This window comes from Moschus berezovskii, chromosome 7 (genome assembly GCF_049115385.1).
Source record: "Moschus berezovskii isolate FMDL1 chromosome 7, NW_MosBer_1.0, whole genome shotgun sequence".
NCBI lineage: Eukaryota > Metazoa > Chordata > Mammalia > Artiodactyla > Moschidae > Moschus > Moschus berezovskii.
Genome location: NC_142466.1, coordinates 48548168 through 48567296, shown reverse-complemented (window position 1 = coordinate 48567296; position 19129 = coordinate 48548168). Strand labels below are relative to the sequence as shown.

The 19129-nt window shown below is 43.0% G+C and overlaps 1 pseudogene across 1 annotated transcript in view; it reads right to left on the bottom strand.

The window, feature by feature from the left end:
• Positions 1–19129, bottom strand: part of LOC129557126 (histone-arginine methyltransferase CARM1-like) — a 261333-nt pseudogene that overhangs the window by 11458 nt on the left and 230746 nt on the right. Inside the window, exons 8-11 of the transcript XR_016037816.1 lie at positions 6601–6683; positions 5240–5324; positions 2210–2299; positions 134–271 (exon numbers count right to left, since the gene is read on the bottom strand). The product of XR_016037816.1 is annotated as a histone-arginine methyltransferase CARM1-like (transcript). The remainder of the gene's footprint in view (positions 1–133; positions 272–2209; positions 2300–5239; positions 5325–6600; positions 6684–19129) is intronic.

Here is a 19129-nt window from a genome sequence, read left to right as displayed (position 1 = left end):
GGCACCTTTGCAAGCTCAGCCAGGCCTTGGTAAAGCCTGTTGGCCACTTCCAGTCCTGGGGTCTCGGGGGCCCACCGGCTTCCCACAGGCCCAGTAACCGGAGGCGGGATCGAGTCCATACTCTCTTGCTTACTGCTTACTGGCAACAAACAGCACTCTCCCTGAGAGGGTCTCTCCTTCCTTGGCCAAGAGAGGAGTCTGAAGAAGACACCGCACCTGATACCAGTGAGTCAGAGGCTCAGTGGGGGCTGTGGACAGCCAAACTGTTACCCTGTGGGGCAAGGAAAGAGTTAAAAGTCAATCGGGCTTCAGGCCCAGAACTGGGGACTAGTAGCTCACTGTTTATTGACTCATGGAACACTTTTAAAATAAGGATAGCTCAATTTATTGAGCAGTTACTATGTGCTGAGTATGGTCCCAGGACCGTTAGGTATATTAGCCCATTAAATCTATACAGCAACCTTATGGAGTTAGGCCAGGCTTCAAATCCAGGGACTTGGTCACTCTATAAATCTATATGGTGTATCAAAGTTCATTAGAAGCCCAATAATAACTAAGATTGGGGAATTGATTTCTTGGAAAAGTGTGGCAGGGCGGAAAGTCTGGAGTGTGGCCTTTTACTGTCTGATGCCAACCCGTTCAGGGGTCCTGATGGGCTTCTGGAAGCAAGAAAACCTACTGGGGCAGATGGCCTCTACTATCTTTCCAGCCCCAAAGTGTGTGTCTGTGTGCCTGTATGTGTCTACGTGTGTGTGCATGTGTCTATGTGTGTGTCTGTGTGCCTATATGTGTGTGTGTGTATATCTGCATGTGTCTGTGTGTGTCTGTGTGGGTTGAGTTGCTTCATTTCATATGAAGGAGGACATCCTGCTGATACTCTGAATGCAAGGTCACCTGTCCTGGGATTCAGCAGGGGTCATGGCTGGCAGGGAATCAGGTGTACACAGAGCATGGAGTACATCCCTAGAGCGGACATTCTGAATTGAAGATTTTGGGGGGAAGCTTAATATAGTCTAACTGCTAAGTAAAAGGAACCACCTTTATATCAAAATACATACTCAGCTATATTATGAGGTAGAATGCAAATGTAGAAGCTTTTTAAAATAAAGCATTTAACTTCAAAGAAATTTCCCTCATGAAGCAGGCCGCTTCAAGCTTATCTCCCTCACCCTTGCAGGAACAAATTCATTTACTTGGGATGTGAGTATGGGGAAGTCTGAGAAATAGATGCACAGATTCCTTGAACATACATGCTGTGTGCGATCGGAATCACTCACAGATAGTGTCCTTTCTTTCTGACTGTCAGTCCAGACAAGGCTTCTGGGGATCCCCTCCTCCTGAGCCCCACAAGCCCCCTGAGCTGTATCACAGGCCCATGGGCACTTCTTTCTCAGCAGGCACCATGGGGAGCCTGGATGTTTTCATAAGAAGTGGAGGAGGGTATACTGTTAATTTGCCTTCTGTCAGGTCACATGACTCAGATCAACCCTCACTGCTGGTGGGACACATGGAGAAGTGTGGGAAGAGAGCAGGAGTGTCAGGAAGAGAGCAGAGACTCAGGGGTTGTGGAGTGGCACAGCCCTTAAGCGAACACCAAACATTGACGGTCAGCTTGTAGGTGGTCCTTCCCCGCTTCCCCCCACAACCTTCAAGCCTTTCCAGTAGGAGAGAAAGGGGTGCATGGAGCGGGAAGTTACCAATGCTGCAATTAGTAACTCCTACTGCTTGCCTGATCATTAAAAAAGGATTCTAGACTGTGAAACTGAAAGCTGTAACCTACATGGGGAAAATCCATTGAGGTATTACTCAGACACAAGAGGTTCTACAACCAGGGATGATGGAAACGAAGACAGGGGCTTGCTCATCACCACCCCCTTAACCACCACCACCCATCTATTCTGGAAAAGAACAAGTTGGCTAACAAAGCACAGACCCTATCTCACCCCTCCAAATCCTAACCCACTGGCTTAAGAGATTTTATTACAGATTTTATTTTAGCCAGAGTTGATATGGCTACCACAGAAAACTGTCTTATCTTTATTTCACTCTAAAAACTAAAAGTAACATTAACATCAGTGTTCATTTTCTGGAAACCCGGAGAAACAAATACTACTGTTTGAACCTAGTTTTTTAAAACTTTAAAGTTACGATGACAAATAGTAGAGGATGACGTGGAACAGCACAGACGAAGAAGGGGAATGATACCTACTGAGAACCAACAAAGGCCACGTCAAACCAGAAGTCCAGGCCATGCACGAGGCCAGCCCGCGCCATCTGAAACACAAAGGGAATTTCTACTCTGCAAGGAAATAAAAAAGAGAAAGAACAAAGAAACACTTGGAATTATTTTTCTGTTGACAGACATACTGGATACATTTGTGAGATCAGTGGGAACATTCACAGAACATTTTCTTTCTCTCTGAAGCACTCTTGCTTTGGCAGCAAGACTCTCTCAGTGGGTGATTAACGCTTGGGTGAGGCTGCACATTTGAGAATGTTGCTTCTTGATGAAACTCTGCAAGGACGAGCCCACTGTGCTGCAGTGATCCAGAACTCCACAGGGAGAGTACAGCATTCAGAATGGAGTTTGACTACTGAACAGGAGGATGACTCAGGACACAGGTGACAACCGTCCTACCAGAAGCCAAAACGTGGGCTGTGGCAGCTCCCCTAGGCAGCTGTTCAGAAGGGAAAGGCTGTTCAGACCCTTAATGGGTGAAATGGACAAGGGTGAAGATGAAGCTCAGAAAGTCACTGTCACAGTTCATTTCTTTTTCAGGGAGGCAATATAACTTCCCACCATGCTACTGCAAAACTCGTGCAGAAGTGGCCGTGGCTGATGTCAAATGTAGCGTAAGTAGGAGTAGAAAGAATGTTGAAAAAGACGTAACAAAATATAGAAGCTGGACCTGTTTTAGCCATGGAGCTTTGGAAAGTCATTTCAATTCTCTGAGCCTCAGTTTCCTCTTTTGTTGCGTGCTTGTGCTCAGTCATGTCTGACTCTTTGTGACGCCATGAAGCACAGGCTCCTTTTGTCCGTGGGAATATCCCGGCAAGAATACTGGAGTGGGTTAACATTTCCTACCCCAGGGGATCTTCCCAACCCAAGGATCCAATCCACATCTCCTGCACTGACAGGCAGATTCTTTTACCATTAAGCTACCTGGAAAGCTCCTTCTGAGTGGCGAAATCTCTCTTCCCTCTCAAGGTTCTTGTGTAGATCAAGTGGGAAAAAATGTACATGAAAGTGCTTTGTAAACTTGAAAGTATTTCACAATTAAAAGATGATATTATTGGTCCACTGCTGGAGCTGTACTGCTCCAAGGAGACACATTTTAGTGAATGCTCTAGAGACTGACAAAGGAAAACTTATTTTTAAGATTATTTGTATTTGTGGTACCACCAAAGGCCTAACTTCTTCCATTCTTCAGTAGTCAGAACATTTCTCAAGTTTTCTGTATTTTTCACACTGAATTTGTTGGTATTGCATTACAATAATTTCATCCCCTAAATGGACCATGAGCTTCTCAAGGAGAAACTTCCTTTGCAGGCACCAGTACAGTACCTGGCACAAAGGAGAACTGCAATCAACATTCACTGAATCAATGCACAAGTGACGTCTCAGAAAAGCCAACATAGATACACTTTTCAAAAAATACCCTAAGGAGGCAGACAAGAGAGGCAAATAAAGCCATGGAAGTCAATTTTGTCTGGATCTTGATAGTTATTGGACTTCTCTGGTGGCTCAACAGTAAAGAATACACCTGCAATGCAGGAGATATGGGTTCGATCCCTGGGTCTGGCAGATCCCCTGGAGAAGGAAGTGGCAAACCATTCCAGTATTCTTGCCATGGACAGAGGAGCTTTGTGGCATACAGTCTATGGGGTTGCAAGATTTGGCCATGACTTAGTGAGTGAGCACACACACGGTAGTTATCAGAGTTGTTCCCAAATGCCTATTCTCTTGCTCTGAGCACACAGTAGGACTGCATTCATCCACCCTCCTGTGCTCAGGTACTGCCCTGTGATTTGCTTTGACCAATTAAATGTGAAGTGAGTGGTGTCACTTCCAGCAGAAGCTTTACTGCTAGTACATGCTTTGCCATGCTCTTTTTCCTTAGTAATCAGTATTGTTCCTTGTTCCAGATAGGGGCTGCGGCACCAGCGTGATAGCTGGGCTGGGTGATGCTGCATGGAGCTAAAGCTGGTGCACAAAGAATAAACAGTGTGGGAGAGAAAGGTCCCCGTGTTATCAAAAGCCGCTGAAGATTGGTTACTGCCGCAAGCTCTAGCCTATCCTTACTGATACAACATCCTTTGTCCATCATGATCTCGAGACAGATGATGGTCTGAGTTAACTAGCTGTACCTTCGGAAGCCTGTCTGACTCGTGCTTCCTCAGTCATCCTGGCAAATTATAACCTGGCCCTATATTTATTAATTTTAAATTAATTTTTTAAATTAAATTTATTATCCAGAAAAAAAAGAAAAGTCAATCTTCTCAGGCAGAAAAGGGTAAAATTCTAATGAAAGGACATTCAAAGGGGATTCATATTACCATCTGAGAAATGAGCCTTCATTTCAGAGTCTCTTCAAATGGAAAAAAGAGGACAAACCCTAACATTGACCGAGGGCCTTCTTGGAAAATGAGGCAGAGCCTGTACAATTTTTAGCATGTTTCCTAGTATGCAGTAAGCACACAAAAAGTTGTAGCTCCTCTTCCTGTCATTACTCTGGGTTCTCACCTAGGTGAATGGTTAAAAAGTCCAGACACTGGCCTTCTGAAAGGTTCAATCCTAGCTTCAACACACATACTAATTCTGTGCATTTCACATAATTTTGTATATGCAACTTACTGTTCCATTCTACTTGATATGTGTCATTAGTTAAGTGGGGGCAAAATCAGTACCATCTGCAGAGGGTTGCTATGAGGATTAAATGAGTCATTATATATACATACAAACACACACACACACACACATATATGGCTCAGAACAGTGTATGTAAGTATAAGCTACTATTCAATGTTTCTCATTCAATTCCTAAAGCAATCCTAAGAAGGAGGCATCATTATCCTCATTTTTCAATAAATGAAACTAGTATTAATAGACCCTCCCTGTGGGTGACTCACACCTGAAATCTCTCCCCTGTGTGAGCTGTGAAACTCTGCCCTGAAACTTAGGGAATGAGAGAGGGAGAGGAGATTCTAAAAATCAGTAGCAACATCGATCTGTACCAACCTGTGGAGATCTGCCTCTTGTGCATCCATCAAGTTTACTGTGTGCTTGACTGTCTGAGCCATCAAAATCCTAATGTCAAATGTGTTCCTAGGGAAAAAAACCAAAGATGATATCTTTTTTCAGGATAAACTGAAGTTAAGCAAGATTGCTGTCTAGCTTTCCTCCTGAAACTTTAAGTTTGCAAGAGTGAGGGTTTAGAGGGCATGAGCTTAATGAGAATAGTATTAACAATAAAAGCTCACATTTATTTAGTGCTTACTATACACCAAGCACTAAGTGCTCTGTACTTTATTAAGTTCTTTGCTAGGTCCTATCTTTTAATCCTCACCAATGTCTCGGGAATAGGTATTTGGCATTTTTTGGACCATCCAGAATTTACTTCCTCTCCACACTCCAAGAAGTTTCACAGCAAGTTAGTCTACCCTCAGCTCCAGGTAGAAGCTGGAGCTCAGGTACCTGACATCAGAAAGGCCAATCAGAGCATTACTTTTTCCCTGAAGAGAGGAGCTGATTTGGCTTATGGAGGCATAAGCCAAAGTATGACAAACAGGCTCTATCTAAACTAATTCTGGGGCTTTTGCCTAAGTTATTAGGAAAAGGCAGGTTCTCCGGTGGGACTTAGTTACAAGGATCTGAAATTTTAGCTTCTGATGTTACCTTCTCACCCTAAGGAGAGACCCTGTCTGGCAACAGAGTAAAATCACAGGAAATGGAGATAAGTGGTAAGAGTAGAGAAATCAGACCCTCGTGACAATGCCTGAACTTGTGCAACAGGTCCCTGAAGCAAGCTCTGCTCCAGGCTTTGCGGTATTGGAGAACCAATAATTTCATCCTGGTTTAAGCCAGTATAAGTTGGGTTTCCTCCCACTAAAAACTGAAAGAGTTTCAGATAATGCAAACTTAAGTTGTCTAAGGTTACAAAGCTAGATGGGATCACAAATGAAACCCACATCTGCCTGACAACAAAACGCCTGCTCCCAGCTATTTATTATCCAAAGTTTCCCCTTCTATTATGTGTTTGGTCACTAGAATCAACGAGAGGATATAAATTATTGAACAAGTATGAGGGCTGAGTGTGTACATGGGGTGAGTCAGGACACTTGGAGGATTAAACGTTACTTATCAAAATGCAGTTAGAAAATCTCCTTGCTTTCAACAGTATCATTCTCTGAGAATTTTCCTAACTGATTAGGAGATCAGAGGTGGAAAACTTGAAACAGCATTCCAAGGAGCTCTTTTTTTTTTTTTTTTTGCTTCTGTGATGGTTTAGCATAGGGCCTGGCAGCACAGCTCGTCCCAGGTGCATGAGTGAGTCAGTGGATGAATCAGTAGATACACACACGGGAAGAAGAGCCCACTTACCACTACTGGCTGTCGGAAGTATTCCTCCACCATGGCACCCCGGAGACTGGACAGGATGACCCCGAAGAAGCAATCCTGGTACCTGAAATAGATGGCAAGAAAGCAATCCCATGCATCTTGTCATGTTTCCCCAAGCCCCACAGAACTGTAATGTACTGCATGGCTACCTCGTGGGTCCTCAGCCCTGGGGCAAGTATGAAAACGTGTGAAGGGCAAGAGGTTGATTGGGGGCAGAGGAAGAAACTCTCTCTCAAGACTCTGCACTTCAGGTGGCGAGAAAAGCAAGGAGGTATTTGAGGTGGAGGAAATTACTTGTGGGGAGAATACTGACAAGGGTATTTAGAGGCTGAAAGGCCTTGACCTCATGCCACAAGGTGGCTGCCTGTCCCAGGACACATATTTCATGTCCTGAAATACAACTTCTTGGCCTTCTCATTATCTCAACCCAAAGCACAACTGGAGACCTCCAAAGTCTCTTGATACTCCCAACATTTACAGAAAAAGATTTCCTTTTCCTGTTCTTCCATAGCCACTCATGCACCTTGATGGCATTTGTCATGGTGGCTGACACCTGGTTTAGTGGGGAACTGGAGCCCACTCATCACTGTCCATTGGGCACATTTATTCTCAGTTCCGGGGTCAGGGCCATCTGGACCACAGCAATGGGCACGTTCTATAAATGCTCCCTTCCTCCCCTCAGTGAGCCAGATGTGGAGCAAATGCTCCAGCACACGCCTGGGGTGGGAACACAGCAAGAACTCCCTGCTGGGTTGGCTAAAGGTCTTGGCTTTTAGCAAAGAGATCTGGGGTGTAGATTAGCATTAGCATTAGTTGCTCAGTCGTGTCTGACTCTTTGCAACCCACCGACTGTAGCCAGCCAGGCTATTCTGTTCCATGGAATTCCCCAGGCAAGAATACTGGAGTGGGTTGCAATTTCCTTCTCCAGGGGATCTTCCCAACCCAGGGAACAAACCCGGGTCTCTTGCACTGCAGGCGGATGCTTTACCATCTGAGCTACTAGGGAAGCTGTCTTTAGCATCTGAGCTACTAGGAGTGTGGATTAAGAGCGGCTTTACTCAAATTCTTCCACTGCCTGTCTGTGTGCCTTGGGTGAGTTATCTGAACTCTTCAGTTTCCTTATTTCTAAAATGGGGATAATTATAAACTCATTTTGTAGGGTTACAGTAAGGGTTAAATGAATTAATACAAGTAAAGCACTTTAAGCAGTGCTTAAGCATTTTGTTCCTACTATATAAGTGCTGGCTATTATTCTCTGAACTTCACCTTCTGAGATCGCACAGGGGACTAAGGCAGTAGTTCCCAGTAGGACTGTACCATGGGATTACTTGGAAAGTTAATTAAAAATTCAAATTCCCAGGCACAACTGCAGTGATAAGGCTGGGGAACCTTATCACTGGAGATAGAAGGCCTTTGAGATGAGAAAAAGGTTTCCCTACTAAGGTTGTGCATGCCTGTGCTGTACAGCCCATGAATAAGATGGGAATTCAGTTCAATTGTTTCTATTCCTCCCCAACCGAATGCCTGCTGACCTGCAGGAAAGAGAAAAAACAAAAAACAAAACATAGAATAAACATAAAATGTGGATTACAGTTAGATTTTAGCCAAAGGAATGCTCTGAATCAGGAGACAATGCCTCAGATGCCCTGTGGGAGGCAGGAAGGCTTAATACAATAAGTCAACAGCCAGTCCCCAACCTGCAGGCGAAGCACCAGGCCTCCAAGCTTCTTTCAGACCATGAAAGGCTTGTACTATTTCTCACCTCTGAGCCACTGCTTGCTTTTCCTTCTCCCCAGAATATTCCTTCCCCTCCTTTGCCCTATTAATTCCTACTCATTTTTTATGACTCAGCTCAAATATTTCACTTGAAAATGTAAAACCTGGTATTACAATTAAATATTCAAGTCTTACCCAATTAAAAGCAGAAGTTATTCTTTTTCTTTCAGTGTATATTTAACATTTAGCATGGGGCCTCGAACACTGTTAGTACACAAAAACATCTATGTACCTCTCTTTGTATTTAACGAATGGAGAACTGGGCACCTAAACGGCCCTGTGTGTGGACCAGTGATAATAAGGACAATGTTGTGCTCAGTCACGTCTGACTCTCTGTGACCCTACAGACTATGGCCCGCCAGGCTCCTCCTTCCATGAAATTTCCCAGGCAAGAACACTGGAGTGGGTTGCATTTCCTACTCCAGGGGATCTTCCCCACACAGAAACCAAACTTGCTTCTCCTGCATCAGCAGGCAGATTCTTCACTATTGAGTCACGTGGGAAGCCCAGTAAGGACAATGGTGCACTCTCTTCCATCACAGGCCAGAGACAGGCTGTCCACAGGTACAGCCAAACGGCTGTATGTCACTTTATAAATACACACAGTGGAAACAAGATTCCTGTTTCCTGAAAATGTTTGGAAACAGAACACTGTAAATTTAAGCAATCTTTCTCAGTATTCAGAAAGAAACTGAAAGTGTTCTTGTGGAAATAAGCCATTGTCACAAAAGTTTTCATTGGAGGGAAGTGGGGAGAGGGAGGGAGGGGAAGCGAGGAGGGTGGTAGGGAGGAGGAAGAGGAGGAGAGTGGGAAGGGAGAGGGGGAGGTCAGAGAGAGGCACAGAAGTTCCCAGAAAGCCTAGAAGCACTCAACCTCGTCTGTCCTTGAGAAGCCCCTGGGAAGCTTTCACAGCATGCTACAGCCTGGACTGAACCCCCGAGTTGTGATTTATTGGATCTGGGGGTGGAGCCCTAGCACTTGTTTGTTTCTGGAGCTCAATAGGTGATTTTAATGCACGACCAGGGTTGAAGACTACTGAGTCAGCGGCTCTAGAATCCTTGCCAAGTAGGTGAAAGGGAAAACCCAGAAGGCAAAGACCGCCCGCCACCTGGCAGTGGCTGAGGCTGGGAACTGCTCTCAGTTCTCTGTGTACCAGTCTCCGCATTCAACCTCAGCTGTGCCACTCGCTTGATGCCAATTAAAACCCAGCAGCCACGACCAGTGTGGTGCAAACGGGCACTGTTCCTGGGGCAGACAGAGAGCGGTGGGCAGAGAGCCCACTGCCTTGGTTTTTAAAATTTTTCTGGCTGGACCATATTTCCAATTCTTAGAAATCTCCAACCTCCTTCTGAAATGCATCAGAAGATAATTAAAGCAGATGGGAGCTGGCATCCTTCTGGATCTCCTAAGATACATTGTTGGGGATGGATCAGGAAATGAATCTGTTGACTTGGAAGCTGGAGATAATTCCCATTGTTTTTATCATATGTGGGTTCTATTTTCCAAGTTAGCTTGTGACCTCTTTTATGAGTGCATAAGGTAGAGTGTACATGCATTTTTTTTTTGTCCTGACTTCAAATTTCAAGTGTCCCCATCTCCTCTTCTCCACCATAATACATGCAACATCTTGAAAAGTCCTCCAGGTACAGTCCAGAAGGAAAACAATCTTACACTGGCTATACCTAAACACAACCAGAATACAGAGAGAGGCCAGCCATTCACCATCATATCAGCCTCTCCAAGGTCTCCATACAGAGCTGAACCCGGAAAAGTATCCATGAGAATCTTTCCTCTGGAGTCTCTCTGGTTCTTGCCTCTCCTCTGACTTACCATGGTCCTTTGTCCTTTCTCCTCCCTCACACCTCTCCTCCTGTCACAGTGTCCTGGATCTGTATTTGAAGGATGGTGGTACAGCCCACCACCCTGCCAGCCAGGTTCCTTTGCAGAAATTAACAGTGGCGGTTTCTCTAACACACACACTCCTTTGTCTTGCTAATATGAACACGTGTTCTCAAAGCATAACTGAGACGTTTCCCTATAATAAAAATCTCTGAAACTAGCACAACACTGTAAATAACTATAATATTAAGAATCTTTGCTTCCTCCTTCTATTCTGACCCCCCAAAAATTCACTCATCCCCATTAAAAACTTCCTTCCTTTAGAAAGGCAAAAAAAAAAAAAAAAAAGAGAAAGAGAAGGGAGAAAAGTAAGGGAGGAAGGATAACCCTTTTCTGCTGTTTGACAATTAAGCAACTTTTGGATATTTAGCAGAATATGTTCTACCAAAATTAACAACCAGTGACATGCTAACCCCGGTGAGCTACAATCTATGGGGTTGCAAAGAATCAGACACAACTGAGCAAGGACGCAAAACATGCTAACCTGAGGAGAGACACATATGACCTGAAGAAACAGGAGACACAAGCAAGGATCCAAGAATGTCACCTAAGCCACACACAATGCTGAGGATGTAGCATAAGAGGGTGTGGCTGGAATGGCCTGCGGGGAATGCCTGATAGGAGAAAGATACACGTTTAGAAACATATTGTGTCTTTATTTCTTATACATTCCTTTTACATAGCAGGACTTGAAGCTTGGTTGTTTTTGACAATTTTCTACATCAGTAGTATGTAGACATACCATTCTGTAAAGTGGTATCTATAAAGATGCTCAGCTCATTATGTCTCTGGTTCTACTGGCTTAAACCCCAGCAAAGTAAAGTGGCTTATACTTTACTTGTGTTGTATTTATATGCTTTTGCATTTGTAAAAATAGGTTTTTTAGTATAAAGCAGAAAGGGAAATGGATGCACAGGCTTTAAAAGAAACCAAACTTCGGTCTGTCTCTTTCCTAAGAAGATAGGGAGAGCTGGGAATTCTATAAAGGAATCCATGGAGCATTGCTCAGTGTACCAACAGAAATCTAGATATTACTGGTTTGCATGAGGACAGGACCCACAGAAACGGATCAGAAGAAAAACTGCATCAGTCAAGATAACTATGGGGGACACCTTTTGTTCATTCTACCCAGCAAATAGTTTCCTCTTCTGGTTATAGCACCAGATTTTCTTCTGAAAGACACCTCATCCTCACTCTCAGTTCTTGGGGTTTGGATGGTCTTGATTCTGCCCTCAGCAATAAAGTCTGCTATGTAGCTGAGCTGTAGCCAATCAGAGTATCTTATCTCCTTGGCCTTGATGATGGACTCCAGGGTTAAGCATGCGACCTCAGGATAGTCAAGTGAAAGATTTTTGTTCAAACTGTTGCAACAGAGAAGTGGCCATGGAGCTCTGAGTCTATAAATCCAGATTGTCGGAAACCACATTACTGCCATGAGGGAAGAACCCTATCCAAGAATGGAGTTGAGCTGAGGGGTAGAGAGAGACCTGAACCCAATGAGTGTCTGTGCCCTGGGGTCCATTTGTGCCTGAGAAGGAGAATCTACTCTCGGGCTTTTAAGATACATTAGCCAAAAATATTCTTTTCCAATAAGTCATTGTTTCATTCTTTCTTTTGTCACTTAAAACTGCAAGAGTCTTAACTAAATAGAAAATAGATAACAAGAGTCTGTCATGTGTGTCATGAATATAATTCTGATGAATAGTTTGCCTAATTCAAGGGAGTTCTAATTCTATGAGTATGGAATTCAAGTGCTTTAGCTTAGAGTGTGTAGAACCAGACCCAGGGATGATGAAGTAATGTCTGCTGAACTTGAACTCTGTCTGGAAATGGACAGCTCTGATGCCAGAGGATCCAGAAATTGAAACAGTGTATCCCTGACTACACAGATCTGGATTTGGTCGGGCCCAGCAACAGAGTATTACAGAAGAGCAATGGGTTTGATGCAGGTTACCAAAAAGATGAATACAGAAACTGAGGTCTATGTCATGAGCAAAAGTCAGTGAGTTCAAGAGCTGCAGACATAAAAGGAGCAGCAGAGGATATATCAAGAAGAAATACTGGGTAGCTGAAAGAAGACTACAGTTCCAGGAATCACTGCAATATAAATGAAACAGGAATAGTGGTATATGAAAGTCCAAACTCGGATACATTGCTGGTGGCATTCCTGCCAAAGTTCTCTGTGACGCTTTGTGCATATATTTGGCTTCCAGTTAAAATCTGGTTGTAGCTCACGGTAATTTCAAATATTCTTCTTTGGTCCCCATGGTACTTCTATGAACTAGTGACTATCTGGGCCAAATATATCTTTGGGAAAGACCAGAAGGCCTAAAACTCTAGCTTTACCAAAAGTTCCTTTAATAGAAATTTCAGTCTGGGGGCAGGACTGGCCCAGGAACACACCCATCCAGTGCCTTCATGGTGGAATTGAGCAGCTGGCCATTCAGTGAAGTGGATTCCCTTCAAGACAATATCAGCCACACCACGGTCAAGAAGGCATTCAGCACAGCCAGAGCAGAGAGGTGCGAGAAAGCAGCGCTCACCATCTGTGGCAGGATTCCGCTCACATTCGTCTCCCCTTGTCCTTTTGCAAGCACAGATTCCAATCTCTGTAAAGAACAACCGACTACAGGCCATCCACCACTGGCCTTCCTGCCATCACACTACCTGCTCTTTGTCAAGCTTGATGAGTGCTCATCATCACTCAAAATACCCTGAAAAGGAAACTGGGAAATCTCTTTTGGTTCCTTAAGTGGTATACTATTACCTTTTAAAGGCCAGCTCAGTTCCTCCGTCTTACCTGCCTCTGGAGTCCTCAGCCAGGTGTGCTGCCCTCACTGTGTCAAGGTGTGGGTTCATCTGACTCTGTGTGAGCATGAACCAGCAGTGTCTCACCTCAGACCCGCACCATGAGCTCTCCCCTCCTGCTCTGAGGGCCCCTGCAGACTGCGGGGTATGAGGTGCCGTGACCCGAACTTGGTGTCCCCGCACACACGACCAGAAGTTCAGACTACTAAATGTTAAGGAGTAAACAGCTGGCCAATGAAGAGGCAAGAGCCAATGGATGAATCCACTTCCTTCCAATCCTCTATATAAACAGTCCTGACATGTATTTCATGCAACTTCCTGAAGATGGTCCTGAGGATTCCAGCAATCTCTTGGTATTTGCTGCCTGGTGGTGACCAGCTCAGAAATGCACTTTTGCATTAGTTCTGCCTCCTTCCCTGCCTCACTCTCGTTTCTCCTCATTCTTGTTTCACTGGGACTGTATCAGTTCAGTCACTAAGTCATGTCTGATGCTTCGCGACCCCATGGACTGCAGCACACCAGGCTTCCCAGTCCATCAACAACTCCTGGAGTTTACTCAAACTCATGTCCATCAGTCAGTGATGCCTTCCAACCATCTCATCCTCTGTCGTCCCCTTCTCCTCCCACCTTCATTCTCTCCCAGCATCAGGGTCTTTTCCAATGAGTCAGTTCTTAATATCAGGTGGCCAAAGTATTGGAGTTTCAGCTTCAGTATCAGTCCTTCCAATGAATATTCAGGACTGATTTCCTTTAGGATGGACTGGTTTCATCTTGCAGTCCAACGGACTCTTAAGAGTCTTCTCCAACACCACAGTTCAAAGGCATCAATTCTTCAGCGCTCAGCTTTCTTTATGGTTCAATTCTCACATCCATACATGACCACTGGAAAAACCATAGCTTTGACTAGATGGACCTTTGTCAACAAAGTAATGTCTCTGCTTTTTAATACGCTGTCTAGTTTGGCCTAGAATTTCTTCTAAGGAGCAAGTGTCTTTTAATTTCATGGCTGCAATCACCATCCGCAGTGATTTTGGAGCCAAAAAAAATAAAGTCTTGTCACTATTTCCATTGTTTCATCATATATCTGCCATGAAGTGATGGGACCATATGCCAAGATCTGAGCTTTGTGAATGTTGAGTTTCAGGCCAGTTTTAGGCCTTTTTCACTCTCCTCTTTCACTTTCATCAAAAGGCTCTTTAGTTCTTCTTCACTTTCTACCATAAGGGTGGTGTCATCTGAATATCTGAGGTTGTTGATATTTCTCCCGGCAATATTGATTCCAGCTCATGCTTCTTCCAGCCCAGCATTCCTCATGATGTACTCTGCATATAAGTTAAATAACCATGGTGACAATACACAGCCTTGACGGACTCTTTTTCCTATTTGGAACCAGTCTGTTGTTCCATGTCCAGTTCTAACTGTTGCTTCCTGACCTGCATACAGGTTTCTCAAGAGGCAGGTCAGGTGGTCTGATATTCCCATCTCTTTCAGAATTTTCCACAGTTTATTGTGATCGACATAGTCAAAGGCTTTGGCATAGTCAATAAAGCAGAAATAGATGTTTTCCTGGTATTGTCTTGTTTTTACGATGATCCAGCAGATGTTGGCAATTTGATCTCTGGTTCCTCTCCCTTTTCCAAATCCAGCTTGAACATCTGGAAGTTCATGGTTCATGTACTGTTGAAGCCTGGCTTGGAGAATTTTGAGCATTACTTTACTAGCGTGTGAGATGTGTGCAATTGTGCAGTAGTTTGAGCGTTCTTTGGCATTGCCTTTCTTTCGGATTGGGATGAAAGCTGATCTTTCCCAGTCCTGTGGCCACTGCTGAGTTTTCCAAATTTGCTGGCATATTGAGTGCAGCACTTTCACAGCATCATCTTTTAGGATTTGAAACAGCTCAGCTGGAATTCCATAACCTCCAGTAGTTTTGTTCGTAGTGATGCTTTCTAAGGCCAACTTGACTTCACATTCCAGGATGTCTGGCTCTAGGTGAGTGATCACACCATCGTGATTATCTGGGTCATTAAGATCTTTTTTGTACAGTTCTTCTGTGTATTCTTGCCATCTCTTCTTAATATCTTCTGCTTCTGTTAGGTCAACACCATCCTTTGTTGTGTTTATCTGAGAGGATAACAGGCAGGAAGGCCAGGGGTTTCCAAACAGAGGAAATAGGCTGCAAGTGTCAGACATTCTTTCTCTCTCTCTTAAGTGGCAGGAGGAAACAAACTAGTGTTACATTTTTTCCCCTTCTCTATACAAATTTAAAAATAGGTTTCTCTTAAAATTCTGTGTTACCATAATGACACCTGGTTCCACCTGAACTTAACTTTTCTCTAACCTTGAGCTAACCAATGCATTTTTCTTATGGAAATGTTTGTCTTAAGCTATGTTAATGTGCTATGTATTTACCCCAGACTCCGTTTTCAAGACAGTTCTGCCTATTGGCTCAGGCTCAAAACCAACTTGACAAACCAGTATGTATGAGTATGTATGAATATGTACGAATATGTATGAGTATACTCATACATTGTTCTCCTAATCTATGTTAATGAAACTATATATTTGTATGGAAATCTGCCTTTTTTCAAGATTCAAGTCAATCATTTTATGGCTGGGGATGACTCACCTGGTGCCCAGGTTATCTCAAAATGCATCTTGTAGATGAGGGGCCTGGTGCCATTCTCTGAGTTTCGAGACATTTCCTTTCTTTAATTAGCAGACTGCTGGTAGCTATGTAACATCCAGCTAAAGACAAGCAGGGGGGCACTCTTTCTGTCCTCTTCTGATGTCTATGTCAGAAGCTTTCTCTAACTCTTTTATACTTTAATAAAACTTTATTACATGAAAGCTCTGAGCAATCAAGCCTCCTCACTGGCCCCGGATTGAATTCCTCTCCTCTGGAGGCCAAGAATCCCGGCGTCTTTTGTGCTTCAGCAACAACCTTTCACATGAAATGGTCCCTTGGTATTTCTAATTTTCTTGAAGAGATCTCTAGTCTTTCCCATTCTATTGTTTTCCTCTATTTCTTTGCATTGATCACTGAGAAAGGCTTTCTTATCTCTCCTTTTTATTCTTTGGAACTCTGCATTCAAATGGGTATATCTTTCCTTTTTTCCTTTGCCTTCAGTTTCTCTTCTTTTCTCAGCTATTAGTAAGGCCTCCTCTGACAACCATTTTACCTTTTTGCATTTCTTTCTCTTGGGGATGGTTTTGATCCCTGCCTCCTGTACAATGTCACGAACCCCTGTCATAGTTCTTAAGGCAGTCTATCAGATATAATCCCTTGAATCTATTTGTCACTTTCACTGTATACTCGTAAGGGATTTGATTTAGGTCATACCTGAATGGTCTAGTGGTTTTCCCTACTTTCTTCAATTTAAGTCTAAATTTTACAATAAGGAGTTCATGATCTGAGCCACAGTCAGCTCCTGGTCTTGTTTTTGCTGACTGCATAGAGTTCTCCATCTTTGGCTGCAAAGAATATAATCAATCTGATTTTGGTATTGACCATCTGGTTATGTCCATGTGTAGAGTCTTCTCTTGTGCTGTTGAAAGAGAGTATTTGCTATGACCAATGTGTTTTCTTGGCAAAACTGTTAGCTTTTGCCCTGCTTCATTTTGTACTCCAAGGCCAAATTAGCCTGTTACTCCAGGTATCTCTTGACTTCCTACTTCTGCATGACAGTTCCCTATGATAAAAAGGACATCTTTTTTGGGTGTTAGTTCTAGAAGTTCTTGTAGGTCTTATTGACAAGGCACTCCCAGGATTCAACATTCTAGCAGATACCATTATTAACAGTCTCCTGGGATGTCATTGTGAAGAAATGTCATCATAATGGCCTATAGTTAATGAGATGGAGATTCCAGAATCTCTGCAGCATAGTAATTTTTTTAATTTATTTTTTAATTGGAGGAAAATTGCTTTGTAATGTATTCATTGTGGCATAGTATTGAAGAAGTGGTCTAAAGGCTCAGAGAGGTGGAAAAGCTAGAAGGATTTACTGTGGAAGACCTAAGAATGTTCCACCTAACTTTTCTCAGGCAAAGTTCAGTAAACTCTCATTTCATAAAGATAACAGGGAACAAACCAGGAGAGAGCAGAGGCAGTTTTGAGACATTTAAGGTGGCCATTTTCAGTACATAAAGCACAGTGACCCGGCATGTGGCCATTAACCCATGGTCTGAATGAGCACCACCCAGATAGAATTTCAGAATGTAAGAAGCAAGAAAGCAGTGATTAACCATCATAGGCAAGAATGACATGATTACTGTGTTGGACAGCAAGACCAGAGTGACAGTCAGGGAACCCTGACCCAGAGGCATCTGTGCTGCTTGCGAAGAGATCCTAGTGTTATCAGAGAGGTGAAATAGATGCAGAATCACTAGGATAGTACTCAAACTCTGTAACAACAACAACATAAAATTTGTTGTCTTATGAGCAGGATGATGTCAATTGTCACAATGGAGATTTGGTCCCTCATCCAGTTTTCAGATCTGGTTTCTGGATCCAGTGACCACTGGCCCATAACTGAAGTGGAAACTCGGTCCCCTGAGGGAGGAATCTGCAGTGCCATCACAGGAACATATAGGAAACAATTCCCAAATCTTCTCTATGGAAAAGCAACTGTGTTGGAGGAAGGAGAATATCTAGATTTTTTTAGGAATGTGAGGTAAGAAGTCACATTGATATGAGAAATTTTAGAATATCTCTGGTTAGTAACAGCTTATGAAGGTAGCAGAGGAAGGTCTGACCAAGTCTAATGCACATGGTGTCCAATGAGTTCATCCCTACCCTGTGGTTATTATCTTAGTCCCTGAATGTAAAACTGAGAGAGAAATATTCAGCACCTGGTAAAACCCTTACACTGGCCTGTAAAGAAAGGGCTGTGACAGCAGTATAAGGAGAGGACCCATCCTTAAACTGAAACTCCCCATTCCCCAAGTAGATAACACTGAAATCTTTAATTTATAAATAAGGGAACTTGCCTGGTGGTCCAGTGGCGAAGACTGCGCTCCCAATACAGGGAGGCTAGGTTCAATCCCTGGTCAGGGAACTAGATCCCACATGCTGTAACTAAAGATTTCACATGCTGCAACTAAGACCTGACACAGCCAAATAAATAAACACATAAATACAAAAATGTTTATGAATAAATTGTGTCTAAGAAAAGTTAGATTAACTTGGCTAAGTGTTTACAGTTAGTAATGGACAGAACCAAGAATCAAATGCAGTTGAATCTGGCTCCAGGGTCTGATTTACCTATTAATAGTGTTTAACTACTGCCTACTTGCCTGTGTCCATGGACAGAGGAGCCTGGCAGGCTGCAGTCCACAGGGTCACAAAGATTCAGACATGACTGAGGGACTAAGCATGCATGGACTCACTTGCCTACACTTGTATATTCTATAACTGCAATAAATATAACAAGGTAAACGAGCACCATCTCAAACTTCTTCTTAATTGTTCCTATGTATATATTTTTCTCACATATTTATTTACAAGAATCCATTAAAATTTGTATTTAAAGACCTTGGTTTGCACCCACTGAACCAATTATTTTCAGTAATGTCAGTAGTACCTATCAAATAAAGAAGTTTTACAGCTGAGAATAATGACTGTTCATGACTGAGCCTTCCTCTGAAGAGATATTTTTCAGTCTTAATTAATAAGGGCAAAATAGTCTTAGTCAAGTGAGAAAAGAAAATTATTAATTTTGTAGGCTGCTACTAACATCAGAATGTAGTAATCTTGTCTATTTACAGAAAACCCCATGACTCGTTATTTAAAAACAGTAAAGTTATATGCATACTGCATATTTAAATTAAAATGAATTTAGAGTTAAATGCATATTTGAAAGAAGGTTAACTGAAAAAAGTAAAATATAAAAGAAGAAGAAGGAAGTGAATTCCAAAGTTAGGGTGGGGAAGATTATAAAAAGAAAGAAATTGTAAAATAAAATATTCAGAGATTTACATACATAAAAGTTTCTAACTTCTTTTGTGATAAAAACCACCACAAAGAATATT